This window comes from Podarcis vaucheri, assembly GCF_965113315.1.
Source record: "Podarcis vaucheri genome assembly, chromosome: 7".
In the NCBI taxonomy this organism is placed as follows: domain Eukaryota; kingdom Metazoa; phylum Chordata; class Lepidosauria; order Squamata; family Lacertidae; genus Podarcis; species Podarcis vaucheri.
Window position 1 is genome coordinate 24,746,610 of NC_138765.1, and position 15,187 is coordinate 24,761,796.

Here is a 15,187-nt window from a genome sequence, read left to right on the forward strand (position 1 = left end):
ACCCTGCCAATTTAGGCATCAGTTTCCCCTTCCCTTCGGATAAACTGTCTACCTTTTTTGGTTTATATCAGCATTTCTGCATATTCAGTCACATGCTCCTTCATTGCCTCCTTTTTTAATATACAGTGGTGCCTCACAAGACAAAATTAATCCGTTCCGCGAGTCTCTTCGTCTAGCGGTTTTTTCATCTTGCGAAGCAACCCTATTAGCGGCTTAGCGGATTAGCGCTATTAGCGGTTTAGCGGCTATTAAAGGCTTAGCGGCTATTAAAGGCTTAGCGGATTAGCGGCTAAAAGGCTATTAGCGGCTTAGCGGCTTAGAAAAAGGGGGGGAGCGGAAAAAAATTGGAACACTCGCAAGACGTTTTCGTCTTGCAAAGCAAGCCCATAGGGAAAATCGTCTTGCGAAGCAGCTCAAAAACGGAAAACCCTTTCGTCTAGCGGGTTTTCCGTCTTGCGAGGCATTCTTCTTGCGGGGCACCACTGTAGTGGGGGGGGGGGTTTAAACAAAAATATCAAAGCTGTTCTGGGGATGTTGGAGTAAGGATATATTTGTGATAGCTTAAGTACTAGCCAATCCATGCTGTGCACATTCAACTTCTGCAGACTTGAACTGTGAACTAAACCCTCACATGAGAATTGCCCATCTCACCCCAACACAAGTGTGCATCCTGAGCCACTCCAGTAAGGTTTCATTTGAACACAGCTAAAATGTGACCTCCTGTGGTTAAATAAAAATAGAACCCATTCCTCTCTCTCAGAGAAGTGTTTCCACTCAAGGAAATCAGTGGAGCCAAATAACAAACACTGTGAATGATAGGGCAGGTGCTTAAGACCCAGAAAGTGATGAGCCTGGGGCTTGAGGATGCCTAGTGGCACTAGCCTTTCCTGGAAGCTCTGTCTCCTGAAGCCAGCCTTCCTGAAGCTGATGTGCTCCAGATGTGGTTGAACTCCATCTCACATTAGCTCCAGGCTGTATGACCAGTGGTCAGGGATGATGGGAGCCGCAGTCCAACAACATATGGAGGACAGCAGGTCGAGAAAGACTGCTGGAAGGTATCCCCCCTAATCTCACTTGTGATGGTGTGAGCAGTAGTTATTCATTCCACAGTGGAAGAAATGCAGTCAGTATTTGCTCAGGAATGCCTTGAACTGCCATAATGCATTAATGCAGGACAGAGAGCTGGGTATGTAGGAACCTATAATTTTTTTTGCAGCTGGAACATAGCATACTGTACAGAGGTAGGCGTTCCATCCGTTGCTCACCCACTTTGGGCCTCTCGCCCCACCCACCACTGCTAACCCACACCCACCCACCAATAAAGTTCCTGCCCTCAGATTGAAAAAGATTCTAAGCAGTTGGATTAGATACTGCAAGGCTAGATCCTTTTCTAGACCTGCCTTCCCCCAATTTTTGGTGCCCTCCAGACGTTGGCGTACTGCAATTTCCATCATTCCCAACTGTGGGCAGTCCTGGCTAGGTCTGAAAGGAGTTGGAAGCCACCCAGTTGGTGTGTCTCGTTCATCTGGTTAAATCTGCACCAAACATATGGCTGACTGCCAGCCTGCCTTTGCAATGCTGAATATCTCCCATATCATGAGCGTGGCACATAGAGACAATAAATGGGGACCTATAAACCTGAAGTATGTGTGTGCATGCACACTGAAGTCTGCTCCTTTTGCCTGCCTGCAACTGGTATTTCTGGAAGAAAAGTCCATGTGCCATCAGTTTCTTTTCCCCATTACCCAAATATACCTGATATAAGATGCTTGGCAGTGCATCCTGCCTTAGCCAGTCTAGGGCAAGCTGAGCAACTGGAACAGGCTTTCGGCATCACTTCTAGTAATATATTCACCACTGGCTGAAAACTCTGCTCAGAGTTTTGTCCTGCTGAACTGGACAAAAGAATGTGGGAATCTCCTGATATGGGGGCAGGATGCGGCAGCTGTAAGACTTAGGTTTTGAATGAAAGATTGTGGTTTTTCCCAAAACCCATCTCAAGCTAGCCATTTCCCTTTCATTTGCAATGTATGTCCCTTCACTCTCTACCGATCTGATTTGTAAAAAGGCAGCAATCACAAGTGTTACTGGGGAGTAAACCCCACTGAGTCCACTGGGACTTCCTGCTGAGTAAACATGCATAAGATTGCACTGTGAAGCATGGAAATAAGGAAGGGGCAGAAGAGTTGGCCCTATTGGCTGTCAGAGCAGCTTCTCCTCATATCAGATTCAAGGTGAGCATTCTCAGGACTGAAAAAAAGGAAATACTCTTGCCCCCACCCTCCAGCTCAAAGAGAAGGAATTTTATAATCAAGATAAATTTATTGCAGTTTCCCCAACATGTAGCTAGGATGATCAGGTGCAAACAGAGAACAGGGTTCGTGCAATGTTAGCAGTTGCTTCTTGCCATGCAAACTAATCCTGCTGAAATTGCTTCCTCAATAAGCAACTATTAAAGGTGCAGGAGCCACTGTCTTCTTTGGCACACTGAAACCAACATAAATTTTGCACAAAATAACTTTTTTTAAAGCAACATTTCAGTAGTTTTCTTTTTGAAGCCACTTTAGAACAATTTATTATAAATTTTATTTTTAAAGCTTTGAGGGCTACTTTTTTAAAAGCAAATACTGATGAATTGTAATGCAATAATGTTAAGTTCCAGTTTGAAAATTCCAATGCTTGTGCACCTTGTTCTTCCAACCACCACCCCTGAAACCTCTTAACATCAAAAGGGATTCACAATTGGGAATGATGTGACAGGGAGGGAGGAAGGCAGACATACCGTATTTTTCGCTCTATAAGAAGCACCAGACCACCAGACGCACCAGACCACAAGACGCACCTAGTTTTTGGAGGAGGAAAACAAGAAAAAAAATATTCTGAATCTCAGAAGCCAGAACAGCAAGAGGGATCGCTGCGCAGTGAAAGCAGCAATCCCTCTTGCTGTTCTGGCTTCTGTTAGAGCTGCGCAGCCTGCATTCGCTCCATAAGACGCACACACATTTTCCCTTACTTTTTAGGAGGGGGAAAGTGAGTCTTATAGAGCAAAAAATATGGTAAATTAGAGCTCTCACCTGTCTTGCAGCACATTCATTTTGTTCATAAGTGTGCATAGGTTTGCATCCTTAACTGATTAATAGTAGGAGGTTTTATCAATTGAGTATAAATTGATTCAATTGGAATATGTGGCAAAACAGTAGTTCTGAAGGGGGGGACATGTTTTATCCATGCAGCTGGTGTATTAGAAGAGATTTTCCTTTCTGGGTGAAAGGAACAGGGACTGCCTCTTCTTGCCGCCAGCAAGAAGTATTCCTATTAAAAAGTCAATGTGCAGTTGACCTAGGACTGGGGAGCCCAGGGTTCAAATTCCCATTTGGCCATGGTTGTTTGGCTGGTCTCTATTTCTCAACCTAACCTACCTCATGGTATTGCAGCCAGGACAAAATAGGAGGTTTGGGGGGGCGTGGGGGGAGAGGGACTACATACAGAACATTACCTTGAGATCCTTGGAGGAAAGGGAGCATAATATAAATGAAACAAGCGTGAAACCAACAAGTAAAAATGATAATACTTCTTTGAAACAAAACTGCCAGGTTAATCGGGGCTGCTTGTTTTTTAGTTGGTCCAAAAGTTTTTAATCAGTCTAAACCATGGCTTGGGAACAGCTGCTCCTCGCCCCTTCTGAGGCAGACTGGGGCTGATGATGCTACGGACCCAACAACAAAGTAGTTGCTGGTTCATTTCCAGGCCCAATTCAAGGTGCTCACATTAGTGTTTTTGAAGCCTGAAATGACTTGAGGCCCCAAATACCTGAAAGAGTGCCTCCTCTTGGGTGTTAGGCTTGACAAAGGGGGCCCCAGTGTTGGTTCCGCCAACCTCAGAAGCTCAGGAATGTGTGTGTGTTTGTGGTCTGCAGCAGCCCCTCGGCTGCAAAACTCCATCCCCACAGAGGTGCATCTAGCCTCCTCATTATAGAGCGATTGCTGGAGACACATCTCTTCACTCTGGCTTTTGACACCTGAGTTGTATACTGTTAGAACCCACCTTTCTTCTGCGATAGTTGTGTTAAACCTTTTTTAACTTTGTGTTTCACCTTAGGGTGAAGGGTGGGATGATGACGATGATGATAAAAATAAATAAATAAATAAATAAATAAATAAATAAATAAATAAATAAATAAGGCACGGGTTTCCCCATCCCCAATCTAATGCAAATATTGCAGTCCTTATAGAAATGGTTGCAAGCCAGTTCAAGTTAGAAAAATTTCCCTGCAAATCCACACGCACATCATTTCCCCTCTCTCTGGACTTATAAATCTCCTTCACATTACTTCCCCAGGTTGTTTCAGTAGCATATTTATAGTATTATCATGTTTGATTCTTGTGCGTCTCCCAATTTTCCACTGAAGAGCTCCAAGTGCCTTAGGAGAACAGAAAGCTGCCTTAGACCGGTTCACACTATTTGTACATCTAGACCTTTTACTCAATCCTTTGCTCACCTGGTGCCCTCCAGAAGTTTTGGTTTACAGCAGTGATGGCCAATCTTGGCCCTCCAGCTGTTTTGGGACTACAATTCCCATCACCCCTGACCACTGGTGCTGTTTGTTAGGGATGGTGGGAGTTGTAGTCCCAAAACAGCTGGAGGGCCAAGTTTGGCCATCAGTGGTCTACAGCTTCCATTAGCAAAGCCATGTCAGCTACGGGAAGGCAAGGTTACCTGTTTGTTTATACTCCATTTCTGCTAATACATTGAAGGCGGTTTCCAATTCAAAGTAACGGCTGGTAATCTAACAGGCATGATATAAAAGGAGCATGTGTTGAGAAAGGAAGAGGAGATTAAGCAAATTCAGGCCCTGTTTCAAGCAAAATGTTAGCTCAAAGCTCCATAATGACAAGGCAGAAGGTGGCCACTGTGCAAGGTAGTTCTGGGAGGCAAGGAGGCAAATAGCCATTGGTCCAGGCTGACTTCAATGGAGCTGTTTTCTCTCTCCCTCTCTGGCAGCCAGGTCAATGGTTGTGCCTTTGTAAGCATTACTGGAATGAGTGGGAGCGAATGGATCCTGAAGCAGTGTTTACTTGCACAATGGTCCAAGAGCTTATTCTGATTCAATGCCTCAGGGGAAGATATGAACATAGGAAGCTTCCTTTAGAATGAGTCCATCTAGCAGCATGTTATTTATGCACATTAGCAGTGGTTTTCCAGGGTTTCAGACAGGAGACTTTGCCAATCCTACCTGGAGATGCCAAGGATTAAACATGGGACCTTCTGCATGCAGCCTCTAACTCTAACCACTGAGATACATCAGCTCCCAAGATGAGAGGGTGATATTTTTTGGCTCTTTGGATATGTGAGGATTCTTTAACTTGAGACCCTTGTGCGCATTGGGGGATAACCAACATGCCCTCCAGGTGTTGTTGGACTACATCTCATCATCATTCTTGACCATTGGCCCTGCTGGCTGGGACTGATGGGAGTTGTAGTCTAATAACATTTGGAGGGTTCCAGGTTGACCTCCTCTGATTTTACACAATAGAACTGTGCACAGGGATAGCACTTGATTCTTGGACAGGCTGAGTTCTGCCTAGGGGCGCTGTGCCAAAACCACACAGAACCCAGGATGGATCCGTGCTCATCCTAAAGCCAGGCTGGAGTCTAGCAAGGGTGATGATTCCATGATCCAAACCCAATATTGTTTCAGAGCTTCATATCACCAATGTAGACCATCTTGGGCTTTATTCGTCATATATCTCCCCTCCAATTTCGCAGGACGGCGCTAGGTCAGCTGTAGGGGAACCTGAAATTGCAAAAAGACCTGTGTTATTTGTCAAGGACAGCCCAAGACATTATACACCCTGAGGCAAGAAATTAGACAGTTGCCCCACCAATTCTGCATACAGAAGCCAACTGGATTGTCAGTCAAATCTCTTCCGACACTTCAATCAGTTCAACATTGGCGACAGGACAGTGGCCCTCCACTGTATCTGGAGGTAACGGCCTATAGTTAGAAGCGACAGGGCAGACACATGCAATTGTACCTTCCCAGACATTGACACCAATGCTCACCTCCTAGCACCTGCTTCCTGAGGTGGCTTCCCAACTCTACCTAATGACAGGGCCGGCACTGTGTTTTACTGTTGTTAATTTCCTGCAGTTACTTCATGTATAAAAAATAATTGCAGTTGGGATTCTGACTGACTCAAGTGGCTCTTGTTTCACAAATGTATGCTTTCAGTGCTTAACTTGATGATGATAATTAATGATGAATAACCAGAAACAGAGCTATATTCACCCCACCCCCCCATCTACACTAGCAAATCTTAAGAAAAGTACTAGGGATGTGGGAGGGATTAGGTTTGGATGACTCCATAATTTGCATGACCCAGAGAAATGTGTGAATTGAAATGCAGCTGTGCTTCAAAACCTGCCCTTTCCCAAAATTTGCGACGCAGTTCTCCAACCAAACAATGCATACAAAACTGAGGGGGTAGTGAATATAATAGTGAAAATAACATACAACAAATGCATTATGTTAGGGGGAATTTCTTGCAGAAATATCTAGAGAAATTCATGCTACAATGCAGAATTGTGAACAACTGTGCTTAAGATTGGAAAAATGAATAACACAGAGAAACTGAGATTCTTCCTTCCCCACCCTGATTGGGGGAGGGGGAAAATGGGTACCCTTAAGAAGAGGCTTCATGAAGTGTACCCCAACTCCTTCTTAAAGTCCACCCTAATCCTATACAATGTTTCATTGGAAGTAAATCCTGCTTTTTTCGGTAGGGTGGAGTCCCAGATAAGTGGAGCCTAAGACTGAAGTCCGTAATGGTTTATACAAACGTTTGTGATCATAGAACCAGATTGGAGCATGGGTGAAAAATCCATTCAGTTTTTGTTTTGGGGTTTTTTGGATGAAAATACGCTCCATCTCCTGTGGTTAAAAATGTGTACCTGCATGTGTGTTTGTTTATTGAAGGATGATTTTGGAATTGCCACAATTCAAAATTTGGTAGAAAGTAACTCCATTTCTCCCTTGCACACGGATCTCTCTTCCCTCTTTCCTTTTTTTTTTAAAAAAATATCCTCACAGATTTTGGCACTGGTGCTTGGACAATTTTTTTTAAATAAATAAAATTGTATTTGTAATGTCAAAATATTATTTTTCTCTCTCTTCTGTAACTCTTAACACGTCAAATATGTTTGCTTTAACAATAGCTGTTTGAATTTTGTGTATTTTTCTGATTTTGTGAAGTTGAACTGATTAAAATGGGTGGTTTTTTTTCACTCCCCCCCCCTTCAGATTCTTCTGTCTCCAGCTGTGCCAAATACAGGATTTTAAATTTAATTTTGAACGCTCATCAGGGTCATCTTTCCTCATTCAAGAAGGGGTGGGACACCTTTTTTTCTCTGAGGCTCAGGGGCCTCAGAATTAATCCTCTCATGGATTAATGCGTTAGCTATTGATGACTACTAGTCACAATAATGGCTTGTCTACACAGTCTAAAGCAGTCGTGCTTCTGAATATCAGTTGCTGGAAACTGCATTTTTGTGTTTTTATATTGTAAACTGCCCTGTCATCCTCAGATGATGGGCAATATAGAAATGAAGTACAGTGGTACCTCAGGTTACATACGCTTCAGGTTACATACACTTCAGGTTACAGACTCCGCTAACCCAGAAATAGTGCTTCAGGCGGGGGCGGGCTGGCACGTGTCCCGGGGGCACGACGCGTGTCCTGGGGGTGTGGCACGCCACCCACAGGGGCATGGCGCCCAGCGCAGGCAGGGGGGTCAGCCACGATGGCACCCTACCAGGATCACGCTTCCAGGGGCGGTGCGCTCCCCCTGCCCCCCTCTTCCTCCACCAGTGGGTAGATTAGGCTGAGAGTGATGTGGCTGTCTTAAGGTCACCCAGTGAACGTTAAGGCTGAGTGGAGATTACTAGCACTGGTCTCTCAGGTGCTAGTCATAAACTCTAACCACTACACCACACAAACTCCATTGTTATTCATATTTTCAAACATCTAACCATACAGTTCAACACAATAGGAATGACAAATGAGGAGTGCTTCAGTCAGTTCCAGGAAAATGCTGACATCAGTTGTGTTTCATTTTGAAAAGCAGCCAAAGTTTTCCCTGAGAGCCTGGAAAGTTATACCTATGTTCTTTAGGTGCCTAGTACCATAAGTAGTACAACTTGACCTCCAAGCCATGGTCCTGGGGGGAGGGGGCCAGCCATAGCTATGTGGTGGAACGGCGTTCTTCGACTTTGACCCCACAGATGTTGCTGGACTTCCAACTCCTCATTCAGTTTGGCCAATGGTTAGGGGCGATAGGAGCTGTAGTCTAACCAACACAAAGGAGAAGGTCTTCAAAAGTATAAGGAACAACAGACAAGATCACAAGGACTGTAGAAATAATGAAAATGGCACGGAAATTATTTATATGTAGGAAAAGCAAGACTGCATGTAAAATGAGAGAGAGAGTGTTAACCACTGTAGTCTGACAGGTCCTGCACTGCATCCTGTTCTATGCTTCATCAGAGCAAAATGGAGAATCTCTCACAATGGCAGCTGTAGATCCTCATTTGACTTTTCAGATCTGTGTTAATCTTTGTTCATCTTAAGAAATATATAATGAGTGACATTATTTGAGAAATTGTCCATTTTATTCTGATGAAGCACAAAACAGAATGCAATCCCGGAGACCTCATAACAATATACAGTGGTAACTCAGGTTACATACGCTTGAGGTTACATACACTTCAGGTTACGGACTCTGCTAACCCAGAAATAGTGCGTCAGGTTAAGAACTTTGCTTCAGGATGAGAACAGAAATTGTGCTCCGGTGGCGTGGCAGCAGCAGGAGACCCCATTAGCTAAAGTGGTGCTTCAGGTTAAGAACAGACCTCCGGAACGAATTAAGTACTTAACCCGAGGTACCACTGTATTAATAATTTGAGGTGCTTAGAGGAATTATTGCATTATTATGTATCTGTTGGCTAATGCATTACACACACACACACACACACAGAGAGAGAGAGAGAGAGAAAGTTCTGAAATAATTTTGGGGTGTGTGGCTCCTCAAAGTCGAGCAAACAGACTAACAAAAATGCTTAAGAAATTCTAGAGTTTGCTGGCCTCTCAGCAAACTTTAAAACACAGTATTAAAAACAATTTCAAACAACATATATTGAGCAACCGCAATACAGCATATAGCAATCTATCAACCTGGTGTGCAGAAACACTCTTATTTCTTCACCTGACCGCTCAGTATAAATTATTTCATTAATTTCCATATTCAGAGAAAAATATTTCAGTTCCTTGATCTTTTATTTCAAGAAGAAAATGTACTTTTTCATTTAAAAAATATGTAAAACCTTGGATAATTAAACAATGATAAAAATGCAATTGTTGTGTTTGCAGAGGAAATCAGTCAGGAATCATTTCTGTAATTCGCTTTAAATTGCAGTCCTACATACTCATGCACCAGGGAGTAAGCCCCATTGAACTCAGCGGGACTTCCTTCTGGACAGACACGCGTAGTAACGCGGCAATTGTCTTAGTGTTGCTTTGTGTGGTCTCCGATTTCAAAGCGACTGTTCCTTTAACCGCGATTTATAATCACAGGAACTACAAGTCCCAGAATGCACCGAGGCAGAGGAATTGTTCATATCCGGTAAAAGGAGTACGAGATGGGAGCTGTAGTCTACAATGATTGCCGTTTGGACCTGTAGGAATACATTTCCGGTGGGGACCCTCTTTTGTTTAAATTGGGTGCTCGACTTTTATGAATAAAGTAGCCAATATCTCGCACAAGTAGCAACAGTGATTGTCTTAAAATGATCCTTGAGATGGGAGGGAACACGTGCTTGTGCGTTAGAGTACAACAAAGCATGCATATTTTTTGAAGCGAGTCTGACCAACTCTGTGCAGAGGTTCGTTTGCTGACTGTAGGAAGCTTCCTTACACTCAGCCGGGGCATTGCTCCATCTAGCTTAGTATTGTCTGCACTGACTGGCAGTGGCTCTCCAGGATTTCAGACAGGACTCTTACCCAGCAGCTAGAGACGCTGGGGATCGAAGCTGGTACCGTGCAAAGCACATCCTCTACCAGTAAGCTAAGGCCTTTGTCCCTTAGACCAGGGAAATCCTGGTTGCTTTGGGCTTGAGAGCGCAAATACTGTAGTGGGTCAACAATAGTTTGCATACGCTGATCTAAATTGCACCTTAAAAGAGAAAACAGTCTTTAAGTTCTGCATGTTTGTTTTGAAGTCCCATTAAGCTCGTAGAGGCTCATTCCAAAGTAAGTGTGCATCGTGTATTGTCTTCTAAATGCGACTTTGAAATGGGAAGTTTACTTTAATTGCCAGAGGGTGCTGCAGATAATCTGGATGTGTATTTGGCATCTGTTCCACCAGGAAAGGATGGGAGTCTGTTGGGTTTTTTTTTTTAACCTACTTGCAGATGCTCATTCTGTATCTGCTTAAATGTCTACCATTGAAGCTGACAAAGCCTTTCCAGCACAATGCTGGAGAGAGAAGGACAGGTTAGACCGGTTTGCTTACTGAACAAAGGAGCAGCAGCTAAGCAAGGTTAGGACACAGCAGTAGAAAGCCAAGCAGGATCCGCACATGCAGATGGAAATCCTGGCCTACTGAACATGTGAATGGTGTGCAGATGGGCAGGGAGTAGGTTACAGAACTATAGCGTCCCAATCAAGAGAAGTCCTAGTACTGCTATTTTCTGCCTTGGTTAAACCACACTGGAGTACTGTGTCCAGTTTTGGGCAGCACAATTTAAGAAGGCTAATGACAAGCTAGGGACCCGGGTGGCGCTGTGGGTTAAACCACAGGCCTAGGACTTGCCAATCAGAAGGTCGGCGGTTCGAATCTCCGTGACGGGGTGAGCTCCCGTTGCTCGGTCCCTGCTCCTGCCAACCTAGCAGTTCGAAAGCACGTCAAAGTGCAAGTAGATAAATAGGTACCGCTCTGGCAGGAAGGTAAACGGCGTTTCTGTGCACTGCTCTGGTTCGCCAGAAGCGGCTTAGTCATGCTGGCCACATGACCCGGAAGCTGTACGCCGGCTCCCTCAGCCAATAAAGCGAGATGAGCACCGCAACCCCAGAGTCGGCCACAACTGGACCTAATGGTCAGGGGTCCCCTTACCTTTACCTTAATGACAAGCTGGAACATGTGCCAAGGAGGGTGACCAAGATGATCAAGGATCTGGAAACCAACCAAGCCTTATGAGGAATGGTTGAAGGAGTTGGGCATGTTTAGCTTGGAAAAAAGGACAGAGCAAGCTTGTTTTCTCCTGCTCCAGAGGCTAGGACCCGTAGCAATGAATTCAAGTTATAAGAAAGGAGATTCCAGCTAAATATTGGGGGGAGCTTCTGACACTAAGAGCTGTTTGACAGTGGAGTAGACTCCCAGCACAAGAGGTGGTGGACTCTCCTTCCTTGGAGGTTTCTAAGCAGAGGTTGGATGGCCATCTGTCATGGATGCTTTAGCTGAGATCCCTGCATTGCAGGGGGTTGGACTCAATGATCCTTGGAGTCCCTTCCAAGTCTACAATTCTACATTTCTATAAGTCCATGATTCTGTTACAGATGGCAGTAGAGCAGCAACTGTTGTTGGTGTGTAATCTTTCCGAAGGAGCAAAGTCTAGCTGAGCACAACTCATTTTGTTTTGCAGTGGAATTAATTTCTGCTGTTAGTGAGAAGAACGGGGGAGGGGGGCTTGTTTATGTATAAGAAGAATCATGACATAGCTATACGTGTGCATTTTGTTTCGCGGGGTGGGATACAGTCCTGCTATGATTTTCCTGCGCCTTTCTCGCCATGGTCATTAGCGTTGCCAACTTCTTCGGGGACGGCTGCTGTGCCTTTCATGGCAAACAAAATATCCAGCAAGCAAATGCCGAATGTGAACACGACTGAGGGTGTAGCTGTAGCAGTGGCAGCAGTAACAGAAAACTCCACCTGTTGAGTTTTTGCCTGTCACACTCCATTCCAGGCACAGTAGCTAAAGGAAGTGGGGAGTTGTTGACAGTCTCTTTTGGGGGTGGGATAAGGGGCATTTGACTTGAGGATTTGGTTGCCAAGGGTCTTTTACTGTTATGCAGCATGTATAAAAGGGAGAGGGTGCTTTTTTGAGGTGGGGGCCCCCGTACAGTTCACGTTCTATATTAGCAATAAATGATGTGCATCTATATATATTTCTGTATACTGTGCATCATAACTCTCTCATCCTAAGTTCTAAAGGCTCAGGCTACGGAGGTGTTTTTATTTTTATTTTTTTTAAGCCAAACCCAAGCACCCCGATTTCCCTTTTACGTATATGCTGGGTCCCTCCGCCTCGGGGTGTGTGCGTGTGCGCGCGAGGCCACAACAAAGCCCCGCGTGCCTCTGGAGCTCGCCGCTTGAGCTTCCTTGCAAAACGGCGGCGGCGGCGGCGGCGGCCAGGCTCGCGGAGCCTACCCTTCCCATGATGCAGCGCGCCGCCCCGAGTCCCCAGTGGGCCGCCATGTTGTTGGAGTGAAAGGCAGGGGGAGCGGCAGCCGGAGCTAGAGGCCGGGGGGAGGGGGGGGCCTTTGAGATCCATCTTCATCCTACCGTTCCGCCCGTGAGTATCCGGACCGGAGTGGGCCGAAACGGGACTCGGCACCCCAGGCAGCCCGATGGTAGAGCCGTATTGGGGCTAGGGCTTAGGCCGAGGCGGCGAGGCCCTTCCGAAAGGCGGCCCTGGGCGGGCATTATCGCCGAGGCTCTTCCTCGCGCTTGTTCCTGGTACATATTTTCGAGTCCAAGCAAGGCCTCTATTGTTGTTCCAGGAGGGGAGGGGGGGAAGGAGAGAGGAAGGACCGATGGGGGGCGGCTCGAGGGGCCCGGGACGCCCCCCTTTAAACTGTATAGCCCCCCCTTCCCGGAAAAAGCCCCCACCTTAAAAAAAGAAGCAGCCGCTTATACCATCCCCTGGGGTGGTTTTGTTCTCTCATTCCCTCCCTCCCCTCCTTCCTTTTCTTTGGGGGGGGGGAGGAGAGGCGGGGAAGAGAGTTTACTTCGGCTTAAAATAGTCTTTCCAAGCAGCCAGAGTGATTAATATGCTTCATTTTTGGGGGGCGGGGGGTGGTGGTTTGGTGGCGGTGGTCGGGGGGTGGCTGATTTCATGGTGCAGGATTGAACTCCAGCGATGTGGAGGATAAAAGGGGGAGTACTTTGGGGGAGTGAGGTGGGGGGAAAGTGATTAAACAGGGGGAGGTAATTAGGATTTTCAAACGTCCGTAGGTGATGCCTAATTAAAATCGTCCGCGAGCAGGGCATACAGGAAATGGTGTACGTGACTTAAACTTTGTCTGCCACTGGTGTACAAGGGTTGGGTGGGTAGGTATGTATACTGTACATTGGATGGGGGGAGCTTCTTTAGTGTCCGGTTGGGGGGAGTGGATGGTGTGTTGGATGTTATACAATGGGGGGTGGAGGGTGTTTCTCTTCCCTGGCCCACAGTGAGTTAATACAGTACCTCTGGAGCTCGTGTTTCTTTGTAGTAGCTAGTTGGGCTTGTTTTGGGACCCTTGTGTTTGTTTTTTTCAGGGCGAGCATGGTGGTATAGGGATTTCTGTTTTTGTTTTTGTCCGGATGAAAGGGGCATAAAGAATACATGCAGTAATGGATTTCCTGGTTTGTCTCGGTTTTTTATACATATAGCTTGTGTGTTTATCTGTAAGTGAGCAACAATGAAAGGCTGGCTTCTCTCCCTTCTTAGGCCCTTGGCCCTTCTAGCTTCAAGTTAGTTCTTGGTGAAGCTATTCTGAAGTGAAACAAAGTTACGGAAGAGGAAGGGGTAGCCCTTTGTTTTCATATGAACCCCATGGAAAATATCAATTTAAAGACTTTTATTTATCGGAGGGGGGCATGCCTGATCATGTAAGAACCATAACAAAGAACTGAATGTACAGTTTGATCCTTTGCATCTTTACTCAGAAGTGACTCCCACCACTTACTCCCAGGTAAATATACATAGGTTCACAACTTTATGTCATGGCCCAGAATTAATGCTGCTTCAGTTCACTGAAATAAATACATTTTTAGTGTGCTTAACTCTTGTGTTGGGCTGTGGTCTTAGAATTTGTAGGCAACAAACTTCAAACGCAAAGAGACAATTTTCCTAGAAAAAGGAGGATTTGATGGGATAGCAATTTACCTTCTGGATTACAATTTTTAATTCCTACCCTGGTATTAACCCTGGAAGGCTAGTTTCTATGTAGCAATTCAGTTGTATTTGTTATGCCATGTTATATCAGTTTTATTAAATTGTTTTAAAGTTTGTTTCTAGTTTATATAAAAGAGAAAGTTACACATTGTGATTCCTTTTACCACAACAGGACGACAAAAAATTGTTTTCTTTCTTTTTTGGTAACGTGAATATAGTTTATGTTGAAGGGTGCATCTTTGATAAGGGCCACAGGCATCCTTTTTGTTTGTAAATTAGCAGCTATCATAGGAAGCTGATAACAAAACTTGGGATTCAAGTGAGGGGGAAATAAACTGTGGTGGTCATGTGACTTGAACCACCCTTTATAGTTTGAAAAGTTCTCTGTAGATCAGGGCTTTCAAAGTGGGGGTCTGGTGTCAACCTTTTTTGGGTAGAAGAGAAATGGAGAGAGTCGCCTTTTGTAGAACTTCCTCTTGTGGGCATGGGATGTTCATGTGGCGTGGGTTCACACTGAGAGAGTAGCCTGCTTTGGACAATTGGGTTGCCTTAGGTGGTCTTTAGGCCTTTCCAGATTACTGATTCTGTGGCACTGCAGCTGTCTTGTTCTCTCTGCAGTACCGGAAGCTTGAATGATGAAAGTACATTGATAGGACATTCTGTTGTAGTGTTAGGGAGCAGAGGGATCGTGGCTGAATGAACAGACTGTGCTGCAAAGTGTGGGTTCTATCCCTCAGGTGTGCAGTGAGCAGATAAGAGTGGTGTGGAGCTTGGTAATTAGAGTCTGGGAATCCCTAGTGTAAGAGTCCTCTGTTTGCATGAAGTGATATAAAAATACTTTAGTTTTAAACTTAAACTTCCCAGCATGTTGTTCCCCCTGTGCCTTTTCAAAAATGTGTATTTGCATTTAGGGATTTCCTTGTGTATGCTAGATGCTAGATTTAGCATTCGTTGGTGGTCCTGTGCCTACATAGGT

At 45.1% G+C, this 15,187-nt stretch overlaps 1 protein-coding gene across 7 annotated transcripts in view; it reads left to right on the forward strand.

Moving 5' to 3' along the window:
• Positions 1 to 12,497: 12,497 nt before the first annotated feature.
• PUM1 (pumilio RNA binding family member 1) overlaps positions 12,498 to 15,187 on the forward strand; it is a 49,356-nt gene continuing 46,666 nt past the window's right edge. For 6 of the 7 annotated variants that reach the window (XM_082229471.1, XM_082229474.1, XM_082229475.1 and 3 more), the window contains exon 1: positions 12,498 to 12,624. The gene's annotated coding sequence lies outside the window, so the exon portion shown is untranslated. Of the gene's footprint in view, positions 12,625 to 12,646; positions 12,789 to 15,187 lie in introns of those variants that run through there. The other variant, XM_082229472.1, reaches the window with a different exon arrangement.